General features: G+C 45.4%; 1 long non-coding RNA gene across 1 annotated transcript; it reads right to left on the bottom strand.

Annotated features, from left to right (window-relative positions):
* Window positions 1-4,510: 4,510 nt before the first annotated feature.
* Window positions 4,511-18,460, bottom strand: LOC107968226 (uncharacterized). The gene is made up of 3 exons (XR_001709279.3): window positions 7,703-18,460; window positions 6,383-6,506; window positions 4,511-4,783 (listed from the first exon to the last, which is right to left on the bottom strand). It is a non-coding gene; the product is annotated as an uncharacterized LOC107968226 (long non-coding RNA).
* Between the last annotated feature and the right edge of the window lie 479 nt (window positions 18,461-18,939).

Genomic DNA, 18,939 nt, shown 5'->3' with positions numbered 1-18,939 from the left:
AAGGAAACACTTATATGCCACTGGTGGGAATGTAAATTAGTACAACCTCTATGGGAAACAGTATCTAAAAGAACTAAAAATGGAACTACCCTTTGATTCAGCAATCCCACTACTGGGTGTCTACCCCCCAAAAAAGAAATCATTAAAACAAAAAGATAACCTGCACTCATATGTTTATTGCAGCACTATTCACATTAGCAAAGGCATAAAATCAACCTAAGTGTCCATCAATGGATGATTGGATAAAGAAAATGTAAGATATATATATAATATATTAATACTATTCAACCATAAAAAGAATGAAATCATGTTTTTTGCAGCATAGATGGAACTAGATGCCATTGTCTTAAGTTAAACAACTCAGAAACAGGGACAAATACTGCATGTTCTCACTTATAATTGAGAGCTTAAATAATGTGTACATATGGACATAGAGTGTTGAATGACAGACAATGGAGACTAGGAAGGGTTGGAGGTTGGAGAGGGTGGATGTTGAGAAACTACTTAATGGGTACAATGTAGTCATTCCAGTGATGGATATACTAATAGCCCTATTTCACCCCTATGCAATACATCCATGTAACAAAATTGCCCTTGTATCCCATAAATGTATACAAATTAAAAAAATACTTACTGAATTGACCCATTAAGTTTCCTACCAAGAGTATTTCCTTTCTGTTTGGTTTTATGTTAATTTGTGCCATATTTGCCTAGGAATAACTGGGTCCAGGGTTTCTCATTATGTGACTGGTTGACTACACTAACAACTTTACTCTTCCACTTTTCACAAATTCTCAAATTTTCCAGAGCTTCACAGGGGTCTACAATTGTTGTGCTTCTCTGCACACCCAAAGGCCTACTGTCAAATGATTGAATAAAGGAATTGGCGTTTCTGTTAACTTATTCTTCCCGGAGGAAGAGGCTGGCAAATCATCATGGTTGTATGAAGCCAGAGAGCGCTACTGCCATTAAAGCTAATTGGAAATTCATGTGCTATGGACAGCATTGTTAGTGAAGGATTGACTCTTGCACCTGCCATTTGCTAGAAGATAAGGTCATTTACTGATTGTGAGGGATTTGGAGCACTAAAGTCATCTCCTTACATCGGTATCCAAGGATAGAGTTGATTGTGGTATTTGGGGGATGAAAAGAAGAGACTAATGCTGATTTCTAATCTCTCTCTCTTTCTCTTCCAAAGTAGGAAATGATCCTTATGTCAAAGGATAAAAGGAAACAGTCTATTTAGCAGGAAAGAAGGAGGGGAGGTAGAGGGCGGGACTGTCACCTTTGTTAAGGAGCCACTCATTGCTTGACACTCAGCTAGGCACCTGACACATATTATATAATTCAACTTTTATACAAACTTTGGCAAGAAGACTAATTATTTCAGTGTTACAGATGCAGAAACCGATGCTCAGAGAGGATAAGTAGACCCACCCAAGGTAAACACAGCTCAAGAAGTGGCAGCATCCTTGTCTGCCTGACACCAGAACAGTTTTTGGGGACACTCTCATATTGCTTCTGTGCCTTGACTACGGAAGTAAAACTGTCATGCTGGGTTTCAGGTTGGGCAAGCAAATGGGCATTTTGGAGAATTAGATTTTATTCAGAGCAATATTGGGTTTTCAGTCTTTCCTGACACTTATGATTATGTCATTTTCAGCCCTGAATTCTGTGGAATCTACCTTGCCTAGGTGAATCAGAATATTTAGAAATGACAGGCTTATGGAAGTACTTCAGAGCAGAGCTGGGGTAGGCTGGTAAAAAATATGTATCAAGACTTCAGACATAAAAGTTGCCCTGAATTGGTGACTTTTAGCCCCATCCAGTCTGTATAGTCATTAGACAGCCTGAATGTCAGATATTCAGGGGACAAAGCCTTAGAATGAAAAAGATAAATGGTTGTTTCAGTAATGTTCCCCTACATACTCTAAAAGAAAGTCAGCATTAGATACCAGATCAATCTTTTTTGTTTTCACCATTTAATAGGTCTGTGGGAAGATAGAAGTTTCACATCAATGAAAGTCTTTATAATCAAATTGCATTGAACAGGAAAGTCATACAAAAGGATACATTGAGGTCCTATGCTCTGAATATAGTTAGTAATAGGATAGTAGAATGAAAGAAGAAAGGGAAGAAAAGGGAGAAGAGAGAAATCTGAGAATATGTGGATTAGAAATGGTGCAAGGACAAGTACCTCAGAAGGCAAGGAAGGCATTAATATCCAAGGATGGAGTAGAATGTGATATTTTGGGGATGAAAAGAGTAATGCTGATTTCCAATCACTGTCTTTCCCAAATTAGGAAATGATCCTCATGTTGATTTAATGTTAGAAGAATGGACTAAAGAAAGAGGGCCCCTGACTTAGGTTGAGGATAAGGGATTAGATTGAAGCAGCAGAAGCAACATGAGAATTGGATGAAAGGAGCAGGGAGAACCTTCACTGCACTTAGCAACTTTCATGTTTTAGTAACTCAGGCCCTGGATCTTCCTGTCTTCCAGGTCAACAGTTCTCTCCTATAGTAACAAAATTGCCTGGCTGGAGCCCCCATTCTTGGACCCTGCAGAGACTGCGTCTTCCCAAATGCGTCCAAGGACTTCTTATGAGCCTTGAATTTCTCCAGTTCTTTCATTTATCCATTTTCCTGATCCTACTGAATTCCCTTTTTCAGTTTCCTGGCACCTTGTAGCTCTTTGTTTTTTGCTCTTGTCATCCCAGAGTGAAAAAGCTACTTCTCTGTCTGTAGCTGAAGGTTTTGGGTTAACAGAAGGGCTTTTGTCACTGCATAGAATAGAAAACAAAATTCACAAATTATTTCAGGCTATGGGGACTTAACTGGCACTCTCCCTAGGTGTCCTTCATTCCTGTTTTCCTTACTACTTGTCCACCTCATCCATTTCTTCTAAGATCCCTACTCCACCCACTACTCCCCAAACTGGTGGCATCTACAGACAGCTCCAAGATTCTGGTTGCTCCATTAAGCAAAGCAGTTTAGCTCTCTTTGGCTTCCACAAGAAACCACACTGTTATGGGATCTTTGGGGCATCAATTTTCTGGCCAGAAACCTCTGTCGCCAGTGGTGCATTTGCCTGAGTTCTTGTCCTACATCCAGAAAGAATGAGGTATATAGATAAATGAAGAGTGACAAGTGAAGGGTGAACAAAATGAAGATGAGCTTTATAAAGTGTTAGAACAGCTCAGAGGAGGCCTAGAGTGGATAATTCCTCTCTATAGGCTGGTTGTCCTGTGGAGTGTTCAGCTCTCAGCAGAGCAGAGGCCCTGGAGAGGGTAGCTCCTCTCTGCTCGCTGGTCATCCTGATGTCTCTTCTGATCTCAGCAGAGAGGGTACCTCCTCTCTGCAGCTGGTCCTCCTCTGCAGTTGTCTCTCTGACTCAGGCCATCCTGTGCCCTACTCTGACTGAGCCCTGGGCTTTTATGGACCTCAGAGGGGAAAAAGTGTCTGCTGATTGGTCCATGGGCAGCCATGAGTGGGTCCAGAAGAGGTATTATGAGACCCCACTCTGGTCAGTGGGACTGGCAGCCCAGCCCCCAACCTCCTGGCCTGAAAGTGGGGCCTTACTGGAGACCAACCCTTTCCCACCGAGGAATCAATCTGCCTCCTGCTGGTATTAATGGCCCCAGGGCTCAGCCACAGCCTCACTCCAGGACGGAAGCAGGTGCCAGGAGAGGAGCGAGGCCAGACAGTGGGAGCAGACACCCCAGAGCCAGCAGGGCCATCAGTGGGGAGGGCCTTCCCACCCCCAAGGAGGCAGATTACAGAGATGCTTAGGTCTCGTGCCTGGGAGGGCAGCTGCAGCTACACCCAGGGAGCTCCCACCCCACCAACTTGGAAGGGGCAGAGCTCCCGATTGTCCCTGGCTCCTGCCTGCTCCATGGAGTGGGAGGCCCAGGTCTGCAGCTGCTGGTTGGGCAGCTGAAGCTGCACCCCAGAGGGCAGATCCTGCCTGCTTCCAGTTCCCCACAAGAGCACAGGGAGGCTCGGACCCACAGCTGTAGTTTGGGCGGCTGCCCATAGACTAGGAGGCCTGGATCTGCAGCTGCAGCTTGGCCCATAGACCAGGAGGCCTGGGACTCCTGCAGTGGTGCCCAGGGAACTCCATGGAGTGTGCAGGCTGAGTCGCAACTCCCTGCTGCAGCCAGCATGGTAGTAGTGAAATGGGAAAAGTTCCCTTGTCCCCCCTCGCAAGGCATGTGATGCAGGTGTGACTTGATTCTTCAATGCCCTGCTGCGCAAACCTCTAGGGGAGCATACAGACAGGTGGGTTGTGGGGCTCTGATCCCACAGCAGTGTCTAGGGGTGAATGTTTAAAGCTAAAGCCCCAGTGGGTGTGTGTTACAGGATGCTCTTTTAGTTTTGCCATCCATAGGCAGCTCTGTTAGCCAGCACAATTAGATCCCTGTCTTATCGCAAGGACAGAGGGCTTTCTCTGTCCTGGGGTTCTTGCCTTGGTGTACTGGAAGAATCAGATCACATGTGGGCTTGGAGAAGGAGTGCAAGGTTTTATTAAGTGGAAGTAGCTCTCAGCAGATGGGGGAGCCAGAAGGGAGATGATTTTTCCCTGGAGTTGGGCCAGTTGGTGGCCCTAGCTCTCCTCCAACTGCCCCAGCCAAACTCCACATTGTTCTGCTGGTTGGTGGCCTGCCAGCATGCTGGTGCCTGTCGGTGTGCTCCTCTCAATGTCCCGATGCCCGTGTGCATGTCTTTCTTCACTGGTGGTGCTCTTCCTGATGTCCAGCACCTGTGTGTCTATCTGCTAGGGTCTTGGAGAATGAGTGCCAGGTTTTATTGAGTGGAAGTAGCTAGGGTCTCAGGGGTTTTTATAGACACAGGATGGGGGCATGGTAGGCCAGGTTGGTCTTGGGAAATGCAACCATAGGGCAGGAAAACAAAAATTCCTGTCCACACTTAGGTCCGTGGGCACAGGTCCAAGGATGGAACTCTAGCCACGGACCATGCCCTTTTCTACCCAGCACTTCTCTTCCCCCACTTCGATATCATTTAAAGGGACCATGCTCTTTCATTTCCAGCAGTTCCCTTCTGGATCATTTCTACCCTCTGAAGAGGTACACCTAATTGCCATTAGAATATGGATGATGGTTAGTCCTAAGTGCTTCCCACAGACAGGGGGCATTTGTTTTTGGGGAGAACGGCAGTCAGATTCCTCCCAGAGGTCTATCTAAGGGTTCCAAGCAAAGGGAGCCAATGGATTCTAGGAGTGAGAGGAAAAAAAAGTTTCATAAGGTTAAGTATGCGTGGGTTCAACATGTGTATTATACAAGGAAAGAATTTAGTGCCAAAGATTACAGAGATAACAACAACATTGTGCCCCAGGCTGTTTCACCCTGCTGAAGGAAATTAAACCTTGTGTTGGAGCAGATAAACTTTGGAGGAGAGATATCTGCTTTTGCCATATCTTTAGCAGTTAACAGGTGCTCCCTGGAATTCTGGGGTTTGTGGGCTTGCATGGTGGCCATTAAAGCCTCTATATATCTATCAGAGTCACCTGAAAACTTGCCAAGATCCCCCTTAATTTGCTTGAAGTCCTGTAGGGAGAAGGGGACCCGGACATCACTGGGCCTAAATTCACTGGGCATCTGTTGCAGGGGCAAGAGTGAGACTGGGGCTTGTTTAGGGTGAGGATTTCTTGGAGGGGGCAAGTGAGAGGCTGAAGCTGGATAGGGAGGTCGGGGTGGACCCAGAGGAGCAGGACTTGAGGGAGCTGGCTCCTTTGCTGGGAGTGCCTCTGGGACTTGTATCTTTAATTGCCTGGGCTTGCCCCTTGCAGCCTTTCCTGAGATGGCAAGCAGGAGGTCTGGATCAATACTATATTGTTGGCCAAAGGCCTGGATTGCCTTGCAAAGTATAGACAGCCTGCACATATGGGCCTCAGAACCGTCTATCCTCACATCTATAGAAATGTTTCAATTGCTGGATGGTATTGTAATGAATGGTCCTGAGGCCAAGCCAGTCCTTCCTGTAAATCATAATTTGGGATTTCTATGAGGGGGCAAGTGAGAGGCTGAGGCTGGATAGGCAGGTTGGGGTGGACCCGGAGGAGCAGGGCTTGAGGGAGCTGGCTCCTCTGCTGGGAGTGCCTCTGGGACTAGTATCTTTAATTAATTCCCTGGGCTTGCCCCTTGCAGCCTTTCCTGAGATGGCAAACAGGAGGGCTAGATCAATCCTACATTGTTGGCAAAGGTCTGTATTGCCTTGCAAGGTATAGAAACCTGTACATATCGGCCTCAGAACTGTCTATCCTCACATCTACAGAAGAGTTCTAATTGCTGAATGCTATTGTAATGAACGGTTCCTTCCTGAGCCCAAGCCAGTCCTTCCTGTAAATCATAATTTGGCCAAACCTTTGTGCAGAGGGCTATGAGGCCATTTTCCTCCAGATTCTGAGGATCAAAGCAGTCCCAATTGTTCAGGATACACTTTAGAGGAGTATAAGCTGGGGATGGTGAAGAGAACTGGTTGCACATTCTGAAAGACAGAGAATAGAGATGTCCCTCATTTCCCTTCCTTCTTTCAGTGAAAACTCAGGGTGTGATGGAGAGAGAACGCGAGCACCCTCCTTTCACTCTCCACCTCTTGTCCCTGAGCCCCGGCGACCTTGGCAGGTGCTGGCTGGCTCCGGGTAACAATGTAGTATGTACCCATGAAGCAGGGAAAACCTGGAGAATAGGAATTAACCACCCTCACCTGTGTCTTCCTTTCTCCCTGCTGTTGGCAAACTTCGAGTTCCCTGGGCTTGTTTATGCCATGAAGCATGGTCTTCTTCCTTGAGGTGGGGTTCAGTCAGCAGGAATTGGTCCTGCTCATTTACATTGTGCCTGTTTGCCTGAATTTGGATTCCTCAGACCTGTTCTTTCTTTCTAGGGCCTCAGCCTAAGCTTGGAATTGAGTTTGGGACTAAAAAGTCATTTCGGAGGATGTTTGTATCCACTTAGTGTCTCAAATAAGCCCTGCAGAATTTGCTCTTATAGCCAGCAGGGGTTGCTCCTCTGTTAATTTCCCTATTAGAAACAGAGTGTTGTGGGCGGGGGGAGGCCCTCTCACTTAGAAAACGAAAAAAAGAGAAAAACAGTTAAAGGGGCAAAAAAGGGGAGAATGCTTGGGGAAGAACCCCTTGCTTAGTGCAAGTGGGCCCCTCTAATCCTTATAACTTTCCCATCCTTTTCCCAGTTCAGACCAGGTTGAATTTCTTGGCCAGGGGAGGGATGGTTCCCATTGACTCAGTGGGCAAGAAGCACCCTGTAGGGTCCTGGCTATCACCTCGGCTTCCTCCCGCCCCCCTTGTGGTTGTTGGACTCTGCCTTTGCCTGTTGTGGGCACACCCAGGTGCCCAAGCTGGGAGGGGAAAGAGTAAGAAGAGGTGCCCTGAACCGTGTGTGCCTGCAGCTGCCAAGGTGGAGGCATACATGGCACCTCTAGAAAAAATTGGTCTGATTTGCACCTTTGTGGCTGAGCCAAACACTTATTTTACTTAGTAACATTGCTGCAGCCTGTAGCAAAACTCTTAACATTGTAAAGAAAGAGATAAGAGCCATTTCAAATTGTGTGTGAGAGAGGAAAGAGACGAAAGAAAAACAGAGCCTCTTACCTGCAGGAAAGAGAGAGAGGTGGCAGGGTTTTGAAAGAAAGGCAGACCTGACAGTTTCACGTTTGCTCACACTTACCTTCTGCGATCCCAGACGATCCCCAGTTGTAATGGGAAGTTTCCTTGTCCTCCTCGCAGGGCATGTGATGGGGTATGACTCGCTTCTTCAGTGCCTTGCTGCTCCGGCCTCTAGGGGAGCATGCAGACGGGCAGGCTGTGGGGCTCTGACTCCACGACAACGTCTAGGGCTTGAGTGTTCACAACTGAAACCCCAGTGGGCATGTGTTACAGTAGACTCTGTTAGGGTCCATAGGTGGCTGTGTTAGTCAGCTCAGTTAGACCCCTGCCTTATCACATGGACAGAGGGCTTTCTGTATCCTGGGGTTCTTGCCTTTGTGTACCGGAAGAATTGGATCACACATGGGCTTGGAGAATCACTTGGGTTTCACTGAGAAGTGTCACTGGAGGAAGAGCTCTGAGCAGATGGAGGAGCCAGAAGGGAGATGGATTGTCCCCTGGAGTCTCTCCGGGGATGGTTTTCCCCAGAGCTCTCCTCCAACTTCCCCAGGCAAACTCTGTCGTCATTCTGCCAGTTGGTGGCCTGCTGGGATGCTGGTGCCTGTCAGTGTGTTCCTTTCAACATCCAGCTGCCCGTGTGTTCCTCCGCTGATGTGCTCCTCTTGACTTCAGCTGCCTGTGTGTCTCCCCGCTAGGGTCTCGGGGGTTTTTATAGGCACAGGATGGGGTCATGGTAGGCCAGGGTGGTCTTGGGAAATGCAACATTTGGGCAGGAAAACAAAAATTCCTGTCCTCAACTAGGTCCATGGGCACAGGCCCAGAGGTGGAGCCCTAGCCAGGGACCATGCCCTCCTCTAGCCAGCACTTCCTTTCCCCTCTTCTGTATCATTTAAAGGGACCACACTCTTCCCTTCCCAGCACTTCCCTTCCGTATCAGCAGCAGTCACTGCCATCAACACCCATTTAGACTAACTCAGTGGCTTTAACTTCTCACATCCTAAAAGCTCCATCAAGATCCACCAAATTGGTAGCTGTACAGAAAAACCACCTATGGGGAGATGGATCATGCCATGTCCCCTTGAAGACAAGCAACTGTAATCCCCCATTATTTTAAATAACATTTCTTTTCCTTCTTCAAATGTTGAGACTGGGCATGAAAGAATGAAAAGAATACAAAGGTTAGAGGAGTGTGCACCCAGCTCCCAGCTCTGCTAGGATCCAGGAGACTATGAATTGCTCTTGTTAGGTTTTCTCCTGGATTTACCACCTTTGCTGTGTGTTGGTGGTGAGTGTGCTACTCAAATAGATAACTTGGGAAATTTCATGGAATTGATCATTCAAGACTTCTGTTCAACATGACCTTCGGTGAGTTCTTAGCAAAAAGGGAAATGGTGTTTCAAATACAGTAGCCTTCGCTTTATAAGTGTGACCCTTTACCCAAGAGATTCTTCTCATACACAGGGCCTCATATGTCACAAGCCCACCCCTGCCTCCTCTCTGCCTCCTTTCTCACATGTTACCGTCAAAATGTCTTCTCTATGGAGCCTGTTCACTGTGTGAGCAGGGACCCAGTGCTGGGCATGCCAGTGACAGTAACTTTTCCTAAGTGAGTAAAATAAGGAATAAAAGGCTGCTTGAGAGTTGTGGTTTTCCTTTTCTTTTTTGCAGCCTCCATCAACTCTGCATCTGTTGTAAGGCTTACTTTCCAGTAATCTTTCTTTCCTGCTATTTCATAAATTGCCAATGGAAATTAGACCCTCCCACCCCCACCCTGAGGATGCACAGGCTGCTTAATTTGCCACCCAGATGGAATTCTGCCATGGTTTCATTCAGCAAAATGTTAACTTCTTAGAAACCATGACAGCCTCTGCTGGAGCAATGATAACCCCATGCGCTGACCAGGAAGAGCCAAAATCAAGAGCAGCCCCAGTTATCCTTTTGTGAGGTGGAAGTGAGGAAAGGTGCCTCTGAGAGGGAACAGAATTTGTGGTATACTCAATTCCATTTGCAGAACAAATGGCTAAAAATCAAAACTCAGGGCTAAGTCAGAGATTTCTTTTCCACCTCTGCCTCCGTAGCGTATATCAGAATATGCTATTTATTCAGGATCAGTTCATTGAATTATATACATGTTTAATTTCCAAAGAAACAGTATGTAGATTGAATTGCTGGCTGCTCTCACCTTAAACTGGCTGGAATCACCTCATTTTGGATGATTCCCAGGAAGGGCTGCGAAGTGCCTCAGGAGAATGTGCAGACCAGGACCCGGGACAGCACTCCAGAGGCCCACAGGGGATTTCTGCTCTGTGAGAGGGAGCAGGCAGTCATGTGGGGGCAAAGCCGCATGGCTAGGAATTATCTCTCAATAGGTGTCCCACCAGTCATCCTGAGCCACTAAAGCCATATGGGAAAGAAGCAACTTCAGGATGAGGTCTGGCCTGCTAGGTGGTCTGGAGAACGCAGGGGACAGGGAGGCCTTCCCTGGACATTGCATTACTCAACATCAAAAGGAAGCATTTGAACATCCACCCCACGAGAGCCAGAGCCCCACCTTGCATCAGGGAAAAAGAAAAAAATAATCACTTCAGCGTGATACTCAGTTTCTTTGCTTTTAAAAATTTGAAATGGCAAAATGAGGGCAAATCTACTGCCTGGACTGATGCTTGAAATGCCCTCCTTTCCTCTTAAATGGTCTAAGTATCTGAAAAACATATAAATACGAAAACTCTTTCAAAAACCTTCCTAGGTAGATTTGAGGGGAAAGAGGGTGGGAAGTGAGGGAGTCTAGAAGGATTGGGCTGTGGAATTTCCTATATGGTAAAATGTTTGAGAGAGTGTGCTTTGCCAGGGCCTAAACCTAGGAAACATGCAAGGCAAGAGCAGAATGGGTTGTTGAGCCAGATAAGGTGATTGAAATGGGTCCCTGCCTGATATCAAGAGCCACAGAAAGAAGGGGAAAATGATTAGTCAGTTAGGTCTTGGCAGGACTAAGCAGGAGGCTATCACCGGGTGAATCCACTAATGCGGTATTGTTCTTGCATGCAGTGGTCTTCTATATGCATTCTTAAGAGGAATGCACAGGTGCACTTTGCTGTATTTAAATGTTCAGGGACAGGGCTGACCCCTCTCTTACCTTTAAGTAACCTACTTAACGATCACAACAGGCTGCTCCTGTATCCCCTGATGGAAGGGTGTGCTAGAGATGGGAAAGAGACCACCCAGAAATTCGTGGTCTATGCCATTCCTGGTGGAAGTAGGTACCAAAGTTGGCCATGGTGCCCATGGAGACAGATGCTTCCCTAGTGATGAAATCTAGGACCCCAAGCTGGGTAACCGGAAGATGTGGGCAGAGAGCCAGGAACTAATTGAATCAGGCACAGCAGCACCCATGGACAGCTGGTCACAGGACTGTGCCTGTGAAGAAAGTTTGACAGAACTGGAAGGCTATGCGGTTATGACCTAGGTTACTTCAAAAGGCTTCTGGCAGTGGTTTCCCAGTTTAGGCACAGGAAAATGGTGTATCTCCTATTTTCCATAAAAAGAAAAAGGATAATTTCTACATGACTGGAATATATCATAAGCAGTAGAACTTAACATCACTTGGGTCATGGATTCCTATAAGAGCTGATGAAAGCTATAGAATATTTTTGCAGAAAAAAATGAGAAACATTGCATACCATTTCAGTGTGTGTAGCAACCCATTGATGCCCACCTATGGGTCCTGATTTGAGGACCACTGACTTTCACCTTTTTTTTGGCACAGCAGAGGTGTTTAGGAATCTCCTAAGGTATTGGCCAGTTGTTGAAGTGTTAATGGGAATATTAGGAAGTGATGGAGCTGATGTCAGAAGGGATGTTCTGGGTGGAGAAATCCAGCGAGTTGTGCAAAAAGTCTATTCGTGGGCAGACCTGGTTTGTTGTTTGCAAGATACTCTTCCCTCCCCAGAACATGTACCATCTGTCTTCTGCACCATGTGTGGAGGACAGTGGATAGATAGATGCCTTTAATAGCTCCTCAAAAACTGTGATACCTATTGGATGCTAAGGTTGGAGATATGCTAGCTGTATGGTGAATGCATATTGGAGAGTTCCTTGTCAAACTAGGTAGCAGTGGCTGGTGCCACATTACCAGCAGAGTGAACTCCAACAGAAATAGACGGAAAGTGGAGCACCTCTCACCTGGCCCTGTGGCTGCTGGATGAGTTAGAGAAGACTACAAAGCTGAGAGGAGCACCTCCAAAAGGTTACACCCAGACCCAGAATGAGAAAAGTAGCAAATTCGTGACTTGGGAAGATAGACTGCAATAATACAGATAATGCCAAGGTCAAGGATCTTGCTGAGTGGTCAGTAAAGGAAGAGCCAGGGAGTCTCACCCTTCTACATGGTTCTCTTAGTATCCTGTGTGTCTGGGAGAGCCAACTTGGAAACTCTGTGGATACGTCCTATTGGACAGTTTAGTACTTCACACTTGAAATAATTTGATTCCAATTTGTCAAAAGGAGGCTTTTAGTGGCCCTAGAAGGCAGTCTCATTTGAGTTGTCAATGATTGCAGCTTACCAGTGTTCAAAGTATCTTCCAGTTTCCTGCCCCCCTGGACAAGCCTCGTGCCAGGGCACACATCCTCTGCCCACTTTCTGCTGGTGTGAGTGCTCGCTAGAGCCTTCTGCTTTAATGCTCTCCCAACTCCTGTCAGAGGACTGGTGTTTTCTACCGGCTCTCTGAGGGTTCTCAGAAAAGCTTGAGAAGCTCTCTTCTTATCTGTGCAGTGAAGAGTCTTATGCAGAGAGTGCAGCTTTAGCTAGAAAAGCCCAAAGTTGGAGAAACATCTCTACTGAAATGTATCCATGGGCACTATTTTTTTTCCAACTCTCTAAATCAGGATACATGGACTCCTATGTGTGTGAGATGGTCAGGAGATGCAGTTTGGATGAGAAAGTGTTGAAGTATCAATTGGTTATACAACAGGACTGAATATTTGAAATCGGGACTGTTCTGGAAAGCTTAGCATGGGAGGAGGGGTCCCATACGTTGACGCTGGTGCCCTTCCAGATTTCTCCCAAATAAATTGTGCTTTTCTAAAGTAAGTTCCCTGATTATTCATCTGTGTGCTCTCATGAGGCACTGAGACAAATACACCAAAATACACCCAAACCTGTCTACAGTCATGGTTAAATGCAAGTTCTATGCATATGTTTCTGTTCAGTGATTAAGAATGTAAAAAGCTTTTTGGCACTTGTTAGTTGAATGATTTATACAATACTCCTCTTTGCTCTTCCTCCCTTCTCTTCCAGAGCCTGTGAACTTGTTGTTTCTGAAAAAGGAGTCAGTTGCTATTGGAATATTATTTAAGGAGACACATGTCAATGCCATTCTACAAAAATGGTACTAGTTTACGCCATGACTTAAAAGGGTGATGGGTTACACATTAGAATTTGGTAGCACGATCAGGCGATTTATACTTTGTAAGACATGGTCACAGTAGGGAGTGTCTGAAGGGGTAGATCCTTCACCAATATCACCTGTGTGGTAGGGTAGACTATGGACCATTGAGTCCAGCCACAGATCCTTGCAGCTGAGGTTTATGTAGGTGGGCACAGTTTTCCTGGAAGGCTCAGCAAACTCTTATCATGAGGTTGTATCTAGGTCAGGGAAATTCAAGGAAATTCAGGGAATAGCAGCCAGCATGGATCCAGGCACAATGCTGTGGCCTGGGCACCACTCCTCCATCTGTCTCCAGGCAGGCAGCTTAACACTATGCCCTACCAGATGGGGGATGGGGTCAGAAGGGACAGGAGGGTGAACTGAAGTAACTCAACCACTTCCTTCTTTCAGGCCTGGCTTGGTTTGGAGCTAGACTAGGGTTTGGAGAGCCTGAGTGTGGAAGGCGAAATGGAGAGCTGGCATAGGAATGTGGATGCACTGAGAGGTTATTCACACCAGTGTTCTGGAAAGCAGGAAACTTCTCTGGTGAAAGTCAAACTGTATGAAAACAGTGATGTAGAGATAGATGCTTGATGTATTTGTAGAGGTTGATAATAAAGTTGAGCAGTAGCAAAAGGAAGAAAACTTTTCAGAGTTTACCCAATCAAACTTGGACAAGTGGCAAACCGTCTGTCCAGTCTGATCCCAGGGTTTGCTGCCTTGCTGTTTGCCTCTCTTTACTTAGAACGCCTCCTAGGAGATGGTGGAAGCTGGTGGGCTATCTTCAATCCACAATTGTTTGCCTCTTTACCTTGGGTCCCCCCAACCCACCCCATCCAAGCAGCCCATTTCTACTTGTACCCTGTGCATCTTGCAATCTGGCCTGATACTTGGCTCCAGAGCTTTGCCCTATGAGAATTAGGCCTTTGAATCCTTGGTTCCCTCCCATCCTGACCACTGTTTAATCTATCTCTCTATTCCTGCCTCTCCTAGACACTTGACCCTGGAACTCAGCTTGGCCAAACCTACCTCTGATCCAAATTGTGCTCTCGGTTATAACTTCATCAATGGCGTTTCTCCAAGGCCAAAGTCAAACCTCTGCCAGAGGAAGATGTAAATATTCAGAGCAAAATATTGCATACCTGGCCCACATGAGTCACTTATGAGGAAGAGGGAGTTAGTTCTAAGAATAATAATTATCTTTTGGGTGAGATTTAAATTCAGGGCCAGAGCATTTCTTAGAAAACCATGGATACAAGCAGCTTGTTAACAGCAGTATCAGGTTCTTGGAGTCTGTATAAAATCTGGCCCATCGATTCAAACAAAACTGGTATGAAATAGCATTTCTCTTCATGTCTGAGGTTCCAGTGGTGGTTGGCTTCCTTCTTATTTCTTGCCGTGTGTGGCTGTTTTCTTGCCAGCCTCAGATTATACACTTACGTGTTTTCCAAAAAATCAAAACCATTTCCAATACTCTTGTTATGTGTTAGTTTATTCTTATCCTTTAATTGATCCAACAGCTTTCCTTTCAGACTAAATTGGCTTAATTGTACCCCAGAGATGCCCACAAAATGCTGAATTGAATGAGCAAGGCCCTCGGTCTCTGATAGAGGCATCGTACTCTATAGCCCTAGTGAGACGTTGCTGTCCACTGGCAGTCTTTTGTCTTTTGGGTTATTCAAATACTCTGACTAAATATATGTGTGTATATGTGTATTTCAGATCAAAGCTTCAAAGGTGGCAAAACACTATGGCAAAAACAGGGAAGTTTATAATTTCAGTTTTACGATTAACATTAGTAGCCTGATTTATACATATTTTGCTATACCTATTCTCCAGTAAATATTATTCAAGAAATTCATGGATTTTTTTTTTTGGAGGGAAAGGAAATTTGTGTGTTTTAAATATGCAGAGTCTGGAGAAGTTGGGCAGATGACCTAATAGAGTCAGGCCCTGCCTCCATGGATGTCCTATAATGCCAAGCTCTGCTGGGCTGATGCCTGTCTCAGGCTGGTAGCCCAGGGAGTGTGAGGAACAGTTAGCATGGCTATGCTGAAGTTACATTTAGGGTGTGTTTAGCCCTTAACAGAGACACTTGAAGAAGAGCTTTCTCTAGAGATTAATTTCCGGCTGGTGTCAATAATGCTTTGGGCTCCCAAACACCTCTGCATGCGCTTTTATTTCCAGGAAATGCTGTTGCTTTAATCGTGATTGCTCAGATAAGCAGCCTTTGCCCACTAAAATAGAATTTATATTTGAGAATCTTTATTTGATGGGGGCTTCTTCCTCAGATAGCAATCAGACTTTCTTATTTGGACAGGAATAAGACAGCTAGCATAGTTCCCTCAGAGTGGTAAAGAAGACAACTTATGATGGCTAGTGTAGTTCTTCCTGACCTCCTGAATGTAGACAAAACCCCAATTCAGAGGATGGATTTTCTTGAGAGATCCTAGTAGCTTCATGATATGATGACAATGTGGACAGGGTTTGTCTTTTGTTATTAAAATTGACATTTCTACGTGTGAAGATGCATATTTAGGAGTTATATTACCTAAACATAAAAAAAAACCCCAAAACAAAACCCCAAACCTAAAAATATAGATATAATGCTTTTTCTTCCCACAAACACAGAGTTTCATCTCTGAATGATGTGCTTGGTCAAGCTAGCTGTAATTTTACACAGTTGTGGGACACTTGAAAAACAGCAGAAGAAAAGCCATGGGCACAAACACAAGCCTAAGTTTCTTTGTCCTCTCTTTGGGGTCTATATATTTAGTAGATGTGTGCCTCCCCTTCCCTGATGATTGTTTATGGTTAGAATCTGTTCTGATAGGTCGGTGCCTGTACCATATACCAGTTGTTAAATATTTTGAACATCAGCTCCACCTAGCTTAGAATAATTGGGAAACGAATAGCATCTTAAAGGATGTGAATGAGACAGAGAAAACACTCCCAGATGGGGTCAGTCCCAGTCAATAAAAAGGGGGATAGGATGGTGAGGGGAAATTGGCTAGACCTCTCCAAGTAGGCACTAGTGAATTTGAGCCTTTTAAAGCCTTTTCTAAAAGGCTTTAGAACAGTGTGAAGAACACATTGACATGTGAAACCTGGGAATGGGAGTGGGCTGAAAAGTGAGACCAGGCCAGGGTTCAGGGACAGATTGGAACTGTGAGTTCTGAGGCCAGGCAGGTACCCAAGTGAGGACAATGAGCAGAGCCATAGTGCAAATGGCTTGAGGCAACCTGTTGCCACTCATATGGCTGGTGGAGCTAGCTGATCTCTCTGAAGGCACTGAGTGATGCTAGGTAGAGCTTGTGTATCCTGCCCTCTCAACTGTTTCTTCTCCTCCTTTCCTGGTATTGAGCACTAATACCAGAGGGCTGGCCCAGACTGAAAAGTGTCCTGTGGTGTACCTTGGCTGAGGCTCAGCTCCTCTACTTGCCCTCCTATTCACCATATCCTTGTCATGGTCCCCATTTCTTGTGAGAGTGTGTAGCATGAACCCCAGTTGATAATTCATGTGTATGCCTATTTTGTCAGTGCTGGGAACTGTGAAAAAGAAATGGTCAAACTTAAACTTGCCTTATGCTGTGGTTATGACATATAACCATCCCTTCAACTTTCAATAGGTTTGATGTGTATAAGAATTCAAGCATATGACTGCTTTGGTTTTTCCTATCAAATTCACTATGTCACAGACAATTTAATGTCAGAGGATTCCTCCAGAGCTTTGCTCCCATCTCTGTGCTGGGCTGCACTGTGAATAAATCTTTTCTCTACTAAAAATTCCTGGAAATGACAAGTATTTGGCTTTAGGGTGCTTTATGTGGCTTTTTCCTTGAGCAGATCAACCATCTACTTCCTTCTGAGGCATGATATTGAGTTAGATTTTATTCCTTAATGTCACACCAACACAAGGGGCAGGTGAGCCAGGCACAAACTGAACTGGGAGAAGATGAACATTTTCCTCTCAATAAATCACATGGGGGTAACTGAGAGTGGATGCCATTTATAAAGTTCAACACTGTCTCCCATCTTTTGGTATGCTTTAGGTTGAATGCTTCGGATGATGTTTTTTGGAGTTAAAAGAAACATTTTATGTTTAATGAACGAATGTATGTTGCTGGTTATGGATTTTCAATTTCTAGTATTTATGTAGCCAGTTTTCATAATGTAATGTTTTAGTGTCTTATGGAAGTAAAGTCTTGAAGACCCATCCAAGTGGTGTAAAAGCCCCTTGAAAATTGGTTGGTGCTTCTTTGGGGAATGGACACCCAATGTCCTGCAGAGGGATCAAGGTACACAAGGTTGGGATTAGACACATCACTCTGGGTGGAGGGCCAGAGCTAAGGACCCCTTGGCATTAGCCAAAGAGAAATCCAGTAGAGATGGGGAGATCACCACTGAAGCAGACATCTCCGTCACTTCATCTTCTTATGTTTCTGTCCTAGTTGGGGTAAATCTTCATTCATAAAGAGGAAGAATCTGTGTAACAGCCCATGGAAAGATATTTTTCTGTCTTCACTGCAACTTCAGCTAAAGCCTTAAAGCTGATGGTGAAACCAAGGTCTAATCTTTTTAGTTACTTGCTTCTTGTTGATTTTTTAACCTACATTGCTGAAAAGCAGGCTGCTATATGCTGTAACTTAGCCTTCACAAGCTTCCTTATAGATAATACCTCTGCTGTATTGATTAATGTATTAATACCTCTGATGTATTGATGTAATGGTTGCTTAAGTTGTTTCTCAGGAACTTAGGGTCAGCTCTTGTCCGGCTTGAGCCAGCTGAGACCACTTGGCCTGTGCAAATGCCCAAGTGGCGGCCTTTTGATGTCATAAAGCCAAAAACTCCTCCCTCAGATCATGCTAACACCACCATTTTCTGAACATGTGTCTTATGAAGAGCCATGAACCCTGACTGTTTGGCAGATCACAGACCACCTCATTTTTCCCACTGTTGTTCACCTTTCCCTATGTCTTAGACCAATCCACTTCTTTACCCCATATATATCCCTCAACCCTATCTTTGGAGAAGTGGATTTGAGAGCTGTTCTCTCATCTCCATACTGGATTGCCCCGTGAATCAATATTTTCTATACTGCAAAACTTGTTGTCTCAGTGATTGGCTTTCTAGATGATGAGCAGAATGAACCTGCCTCAGTATCAAGGGCAATGGGCGAAAAGTAACTCGGCATTCAGGACTTTCCAGGAGGAACCAGACTTATCCTTGGAATATCTGCACCCATCATCCAAGTCCACTTGGAGGAGACAAGAGAAGAGGAAAGGTTGTTATTTCTTTTTGCTCTCCTTCATTAGCCAAATGAAGAGGATGCAATAAAACCATGATAACTTCTCATAGACTTTGGGGTTATACCACGATAACGTCTCATGGGCTTTGGGTTGTCTGCTTGAAGGGGAAAACATGTCACATGACATTCCCTAGCTGAATGTCTTTTGGGGTTCAGAAACTCATTAGCTTGCCTTGGGCTGCTGTAAGAGCCAAGTTCACTAGAAAGCTTCACAGGAGTCCCCTGAAGAAGTCTAAATGTGGGAGGTTGGCTGGGGCAGTGCACAGTAGTAGGGCAAGAAGAACGGGGGTAGTGGCTGGGTAAGCTTCCCTTGCATTGTTTTGAGGGGCAAGAATGTATGCCCTGCAAGGCATCAGACAAATATGTAAAAGGTTCCAGGATCAAGTTGTCTTGAAAGACTGTTGGTTGGCGTAGGGGGGTCCCCAGAGTTACACTGATGGGGCAGGAACTGAAGGGGCTGGGGTCACCATACTTCACCAGAGGAAGCATTGTTTGGGTTAAGAGATGGTACCACAGGAGGTCTCCTTAGTGGTCTTCAATGTACCCATTACTGTCTCTCACAAAATA

Source organism: Pan troglodytes, chromosome 15 (assembly GCF_028858775.2).
Source record: "Pan troglodytes isolate AG18354 chromosome 15, NHGRI_mPanTro3-v2.0_pri, whole genome shotgun sequence".
NCBI lineage: Eukaryota > Metazoa > Chordata > Mammalia > Primates > Hominidae > Pan > Pan troglodytes.
The sequence above is the reverse complement of the archived record's forward strand: the minus strand, read 5'-3'. Positions and strand labels throughout refer to the sequence as shown.